The 7,559-nt window shown below is 43.4% G+C and overlaps 1 pseudogene; it reads left to right on the top strand.

Annotated features, from left to right (window-relative positions):
* The first annotated feature begins 362 nt into the window (after positions 1-362).
* LOC148932554 (uncharacterized) lies at positions 363-955 on the top strand (annotated as a pseudogene).
* The last annotated feature ends 6,604 nt before the right edge of the window (positions 956-7,559 follow it).

The raw sequence follows: 7,559 nt of genomic DNA, 5'->3' as shown, positions 1-7,559 counted from the left end.
GAAAGGTTCGAGGCAACCTTAGGTGGCGCAACGATGTACAATAACATTCCACTGAGTCCAGGATACATGGCGTGGTATAACAGGATTACGGTGACGAACCTAACTCAAGCTGGGGTACAGTCCACTGTTGGGATGAACAAGACAGTTTCTGACATAAGATTATAAGTTTGTTATATTAAACTATATGCTTTCATGTGTTATAGTTTGTTTCGTATTGATATTTGTATGATTTTTTTTTTATATAGGTTGAGGGTTTTCAGCAAGTTTGGCATTTGACTACTGATCAAGAGATAGACCCAAGAGTGCGACAGATTCGTGAAATTGTTAGGCGTACCCTTCAGTCTATGAACCATGCCGATGTCATGGAGTACCCGGCTTCCCAACGCCCAGATGTGGTCATCCCTGAAAGACGAAGGACTGTACCACATCCACATCCTGGGGTGAGGGGTGTTCGAGTTGGTGGACACGGTAACACGCGACAGATTAGGATGTCGCAACCGTATCCTGATTATGTGCAACGAGCGCCTATGAATCCCGAGTATGACCCACCTCAGTGGTCTTTCTATCCAAGCTAAGAGTCTCAATCACAGTGGAGTCGTCCCCTCATTTCCCCAAGCCAACCTGAGCCTGATTGGAGTAATCGCCCCTATTCACAAAGCCAAAATGAGCCGCAATGGAGTGGAGCCCGAGCATCAGTCGATTCATACTTCCACAATTATCAGTTTGTGGCTCCTCAACGAGTTGAAGAAGATGATGATGAAGGAGAAAATGATGAAAGCGAAGAGGAAAATGAGGAAGCAGAGGTTCAGAACACCCATGTACAACCTCGCCCAGTTGTGGAGGGTTCATCACGCACCGGGGTTGGGAAGTACGTGAGCAAAGTGATGAAAAGATTTTCAACTAGAAAGAAAAGGGGATTGAACCGTCAAAATACACTCCATCGACGTATAAGTAGCTCATTGTGGAATGATGTAATGTCATGTATGTCTTGTTTGCTTGAACTGGTTTTCATTATATATTGATGTTTTGGTACTTGATTAACAAGTTTATGGTGTCATACTTTAAGATAAATTCTTGCCAAATTTTTTAAAAAAATCCACAACTTTCATGTAAAAACTATTATACAATTACCTTTAATTAGATAAATTATAGTATGTGTGAAAGATAATTTAAATCAAAAGATTTATACGAAACTAAAAGTTTTTGTTAATTGTGAAAAATAATTTAAATTCTCATATTGAAGGCTCAAAGCTCAATTACTCAACCAATCCATCACAAAATGAGAAAATCATTACATAAAAAAGGCCCACCAAGATAAAGGTACTCAACCAATCCATCACAAAATGAGAAAATCATTACATAAAAAAGGTCCACCAAGATAAAGGTAACAACTTGCTTTTCATCCAACCGCAGTAGAAACACAGTCTTCACCAACAAGTCCAGTTACAAAAGAAAGAGTATGATTTACCATAACAAGATCCAACATGCGCTAGTAAATTAAATTAAGGAAAACTAAAATTTAGAATAAAAAATACCTGCGCAACAAAAAGTGGGAGGATCCTCCTGCAAATGTCAACAACTCCTACATAACACGACCGACTGTGCAATTTCTTCGGTCATGCCCCTCTACGCCGCAATTCCTACACTTGCGGGGAGCTCTCGGTTCATCTTCCTCGCGGTCATCCATTTGATTAGGAATCCTCTTTCTTCTGCCTGGTCCGCGCTTTCAAGGAAGCAACTGCTCAGGGGTGATACACAATTTCCATCCAGGTTTAGCCCAATAGTCTTCGTGTCTTGGTGCTCCAAATGGGCCACCAGAGTACTGTGCTTCCCATGTGGCTTTGTGGTTGTGTTTATCAATGAGTTCAAACATAGCGTTACCTCTATCTCTAGCAACAGTGCAAGCATGTGAACAAGGAACTCTCCACATCTGCCACTTCCCACAAGTGCAATTTGAAGCAAAAAACTTGACTTCTTGTTTGTTGTTTCCCTTTGCCTGTCCATTTTCCATTCGTGGATGACTTAGAATTTGGTAATGGCCTAGTTCTCGGTCAAGTACAGAACAATAATGTTTTTTCACCCTCACATCATTCGCAGCAAGTTTATCCCTAGCCCACAGGGTTAACCGACCTTCGGTGTGTTGTATTTTTGTTTTTCTATCTGCCCACTATTGCACTGTTCTCCAAAATGTCAGATCCACTAAAGCTCTAATCGGCAACTCTCTAACACCTTTCAACACTCTGTTGTAGCTCTCTGACATGTTTGTTGAGGTCACCCCCATCTCAGTTCATCATTGTAACAAAGAGACCAATTTTCTTTTTTGGCTTTATTGAACTCTTGTATCGCAACAATGCTTTCCTCCCGTAGTGCACATCGCCTTCGGATGTATTTACGTACTTGAGTTGTGATACCCAATCCCCATATCTTGCCTTTCACATTAATGCCCTTACATTTCGCCATGGTATTTTTCCTCAAATGGACCAAACACCATTTGTGGTGATATATCGGCGGCTTTTTCCATTCATCAGAACGCATAGCCTTAATGATTCCTTTATGCCTATCCGATATGATGCACACCTCTCTTTGGTATTTCACCACATGAATTCTTACATGATCCAAAAACCACTGCCAACTGTCGGCAGTTTCCTCATCAACAACAGCATATGCAATCGGCAGAGTCTTCTTGTTAGCATCAACACCACAAGCAACAAGTAACTTACCTTTAAATCTTCCTCGAAGGTGAGTCCCGTCTATTGTTAAAACTGGTTGACACTTGATAAAGCTAATTTCATGCATCGGTTATATGGTAAAAAACGTTACAATTTGCTGGGTCTAACATGTTTCCTAAGCCAGGTGTGTGATAAAATCGCTAGATCGAGGGAATGCTGAAGGAAACGGTCTAGCAAAGGAATGAAGTGAAGTGAGCAGAATTCAAAAGAAAAGAAGGCGTGACGGAGGGAGTCAGTAGCTGAGGGCAACAAAGTCTATCTACACCTCGCTGGACCCCACTCCAACGCCTATAAATAGAAGAGCATGCAACGCACAAGGATATCACTTTTTCACTCTCTTTTAGCTCACACACATAACACACACTTGGGAATGGGAGATCTGGGGTAGTTCGGGTTACGAAGGGTTCATTTCTTTCAAAGGTCTCAGTTGCAACACCGTCCGCTTGTGGACGAAGATACAATCTCTTTTAATTTCAGTTGTTTTGCACTTTTGCGGTCGAACTTCACTTTCGGGAGTCGACTTGACTGTTGATGTTACTTGTTATCTTTTCGCTTCTGTTGGTTTGCGTTTAGTTGTGATATTTTTAGTTGATTTACGTAGATCTTGCTGCTGAGAGTTTATTTTAACAAGTATTATGTCGATCTCTATTTTATTTTGATGTTGTGGTACTCGATCTGGGAATTTGGTGATAGATCTGTGGTTATTTGACTGATTGGAGGTTGTTGTTTAAATCTGAAGTGATGAAGTGTTTCTGTTGGGAGGAGTTTGTGTCGGACGCTTGGATCCGGAGTGGATTTAGCGTCTGAGGTTGGATCCGAAGTGAGAAAAAGAAGTTGTTAGATGGATTTGAGTTTTCTGCTTCTTTCCTGTTTTACTTCGTTTAGCATCTGTAGATCCGTTCAGTTCTTCATTGTTATGCATCAATTTGATTTAGATTTAGTTTGCTCTGCTCTGATTTCGTTCATGTTGTTTTTCTTATGAGTTTTTTTTACGCAATTTGGTTGAAGAAGATGATGTCGCTGTTAGTTAGTACCCGAGTTAGTTATTCTGCCAGCTTTTCGTCCGTACCCTGCTTTTTCAGTCATGGTCCCCACAGTCAGTTTGTTTCCTAGGTCTAGGTAATTAGAGTAGTTTTCTTAGATCTGGTGATTGAGCAGTTAATTTTCTTGCAACGTTCTCTTGTTATTTCGCCTAAGTCTAGCTATTAGCGTAGGAGTTTTAAGATTCCCAAGTTAAGTTTAATTTGTCTTCCTCAACCCAAGAAAAATGCGTGGCAGCAGCCAACACCAAAAACAAGTCCAAATCCTTGAACATGATTATTACGCATCCTTCTCTATGGGATCGATCCCTACTTCCCTATACTAGGTTTAGTAAAGTGGTTGAGGGTTTTTGAAAGAAGTGCTCTGTGTGTCCGACGACCAGGATTTCCTACAACCAACGAGTTCCTAGACCGCGTGATCTAGTGGATTTGCTGGACCAAGGGAACCTGTTTATTTCCTTCTGTGCGCACCGTGAACACATCCACGTACTTTCAAATGGCGCCGTTGCCGGGGAAGGATGGCGTTTATTGTTATTTCGTTTAAGGATCTGGTGTAAATATTTTAATTTCTGTTATTTTCTTTCTCCTTGACAGTTTATGAACGTAGGCTTCCATTCTGGAAGTTGGGCAAGCTCATCTGGGTCAGGGAGTGGCCAATACAGGTGACGAGTCAAGGAATCTACATCTACCATCACCACCAGATCAGGATTGAAGACGGAGGATCCATTCCCGTTGGAGTCAGAGAGTGAAAAAGAGTGGAATTCGTCGACAGAGGAGAACCCCGAGTCGTCAACAAAACCAGAGCATTCCGAGACCGAGGAGGAGGAAGACCCGAATATGGCTCATCTAGTAGACCCTGATCCGGAAATAGGGTCGCTCACCGCACATCTTGACGGTGAACCCGCTCATGCTATAGTCTCGAACCCACGACGGAGGTCGATCGATATCAAGACGAATGTACTCGGAGTTCTACCCATTTTATCTGGGCGTAGGAACGAATACCCCTATGAATTTTTGAACGAGTATAGTAAACTATGCAGCATTCAAAAGCGACCAAACGAGGCAACTGAGGAGGACTACCGTCTTCGAGCAATTCCGTTTGCTCTCAAAGGGGAGGCGAACACTTGGCTGCTAAGGCTCTCACCGGACTCGATCAACACGTGGAAGGATTTTAAACTAGAGTTTCTGGATTACTTTTTTCTATCCAACAAGACGAATGCCTTGAAGAAGGAGATTCAGGAGTGCAAACAAGAATACAATGAGTCTCTGAGTTCTTATTGGTCCCGTTTCAAGGGGCTGCTGGATGCTTGTCCGAACCACAGGATGATAGAAGCGGAGACTTACTATCTGTTCTACGAAGGTGCAAACCCTGAATCAAAGGACTTCATGAACTCCTCGAACGGGGGAAATTTTACCAAGAATAAGGCAAGTGAAGCTCGGGAAACCTTGGGAAGGCTGATCAAGGCGAAGAAGGCCTATGATAACCCGCGAAGCATATTGAGGAGAGGATCAACCAATGCAGTGATGGAACAAGAAGACAAGAAGGTGGAAGACAGGATCGATAAACTGGAAAAGGCCTTGCTAAATAAAATTGAGAAATACAATCCGCATGCTCCAGTGGAAATTGAAAAACCCCTTGGTCAGGAGGAAAGGCAACTTCAACCATACTACAGTCAGCCTTGCGAAGGAGAGTGTCAAGCTCAGGCAAATTCGATGGGAAGTTGGAATCCCGACGAAAGTTGGAACCAAGGAAGACAGAGGGACGCTCCATGGAGGACTCACCCAAACTTCAGATGGACTGACCATGATCAAGGCCAGCCACCCCCACTTCAGCTCACGAATTATGCACACCCTCCGGAGAAGCAGTCCAACTGGTCAGGGAAAGGTCAAGAGGGGCAATTGCAGCTGGGGTACAGGAATCAGGACCATACTAATTGGGGAAATAGGAATCAGAACAACCCAGGGAGCTCCTATGTGCCACCTCATCAGAGGAATAACCAAGGGAACTACCAGAATTCCCAACCAAATCATCAAGGGAATCAAGGGTCTGGTAGCCAGTACAACAACCATCAGGGGAAATCAAGGGTCTAACAACCAATACAACAATCATCAAGGCAACTATCGTTAGAGCCAAGGTCAAGGACCAAATTCTGGTCAATTTAACTCCAGACCACAGAGGAGTTTGGACGACATGGTACATGATCTAGTGAATTCACAGCAGTTCATGCAGAGTAACCTGCACTCCAACAATGACGTGGTGCACAAATTGCAAGACGCTCAGTCTGAACATAAGGCTGCCATGGACATGATGGCAAAGCAACTGTCCCAGATCGCAGTTTCCTTGAATGAGATGCGAGGGAATGAAGGGAAACTTCCTGCCACCGTCAAACCGCCAGACCAAGCAAACATTAGTCAAATCACCTTGAGATCTGGGCGGGGTTATGAAGGGCCGACTGTGGAGATTGACGAGGAAGTACCCGTGCAGGTTAGTGGAGGACAAAAAGGCCAGATGCATCAAGGGGATAACCCTAGACCCAGGGAAAACTTTGTTCAAGATGACCTCCAGAAGGGAGATTTAGGGGGGTCCCTACCTCGACTGAGAGACCCATTCTTCCTAGACCAAGAACCGGAAGGAGTGAGCAAGGAAGGAAACAAGGGAGTTGATGAAACCCAGGCTGGGACTTCCACAAATGCAGTAAAGCGAGCAAAACCATTTCCATACCGAGGGGAAGCGAAGAAGAAAAAGGATGATACAGAGGATCTCATGGAGATTTTTAGCAAGTTGGAAATCAACCTGCCATTCTTGCAAGCCCTTAAAATGCCTGCCTTCAGCAAGTTTATCAAGGAGTTTATTGCAGGGAAGACCAAGCCAGATGGGAAGATTGTGATCGGGGAGACTGTGTCTGCTGTGATACAAAAGAGAAGGATGCCCTCAAAATGCACCGACCCAGGTATGTTCACATTACCCATCTCTCTAGGGGATATCAAGGTCGAGCATGCTATGTGTGATCTATGGGCGTCAATAAATGTTTTACCGCTTTCGATCTATAAGAAGTTGACTGGGGTGAGAATGGTTGCTACCAAGGTAGTGATCCAGTTACCAGATAGAACTTGCATCTGCCCTAAAGGAGTGTTGGAAAATGTTATAGTCAAGGTGCATGATTTTCTATATCCTGCTGATTTTTATGCGTACTGCTAAGACCATTATCGATGTCTTTGATGGAACAATTTGCTTGGACTATAACGGGGAAAAGTATACCTTTAGCATAGATGAGGGGATGAAAATGCCTTTAGATGTTGAGAATCTCTATGCTATTGATGTTATTAACCCTTTAGTCCAAGAGTATCTTGAGACGGAATTGATACAGGAACAAATCGACAACTCGGAGTTGGGTCATTCGATTGACAGAGAAGTTGTAGGATGGTGTGCAGCAATGAACACAGCGGAATTGACAGATGAAGAACTCACGGAGGCCATTATGGAATTCTGTAGAAGTCCTGAGTCAGCCAAATATAAGGGATTAGCTCACGTGGCTAGTCTGGAAACATCTCCTGGGTCTGGGAAGGAGGCATCACCAGAAATTGCGGGCACAAATCCCTTGCCTCAGGAGACGAATGAAACAAGAAAGGAGCTGAAGACACTTCCACCAGGCCTCAAGTACGCTTACTTGGAGGAGGATGAGACATTTCCAGTAAAAGTCAACAGCAACCTTACCAAGGAGAAAGAGAAGGAGTTATTAGAAGTCATCAAAAGAAACAAGAAAGCAATAGGATGGACTCTCTCAGATTT

This window comes from Salvia hispanica, chromosome 2, assembly GCF_029641045.1.
Source record: "Salvia hispanica isolate PSC_SH4W2 chromosome 2, Shi_PSC_v1, whole genome shotgun sequence".
In the NCBI taxonomy this organism is placed as follows: domain Eukaryota; kingdom Viridiplantae; phylum Streptophyta; class Magnoliopsida; order Lamiales; family Lamiaceae; genus Salvia; species Salvia hispanica.
This window is presented reverse-complemented; position numbering and strand designations above follow the sequence as displayed.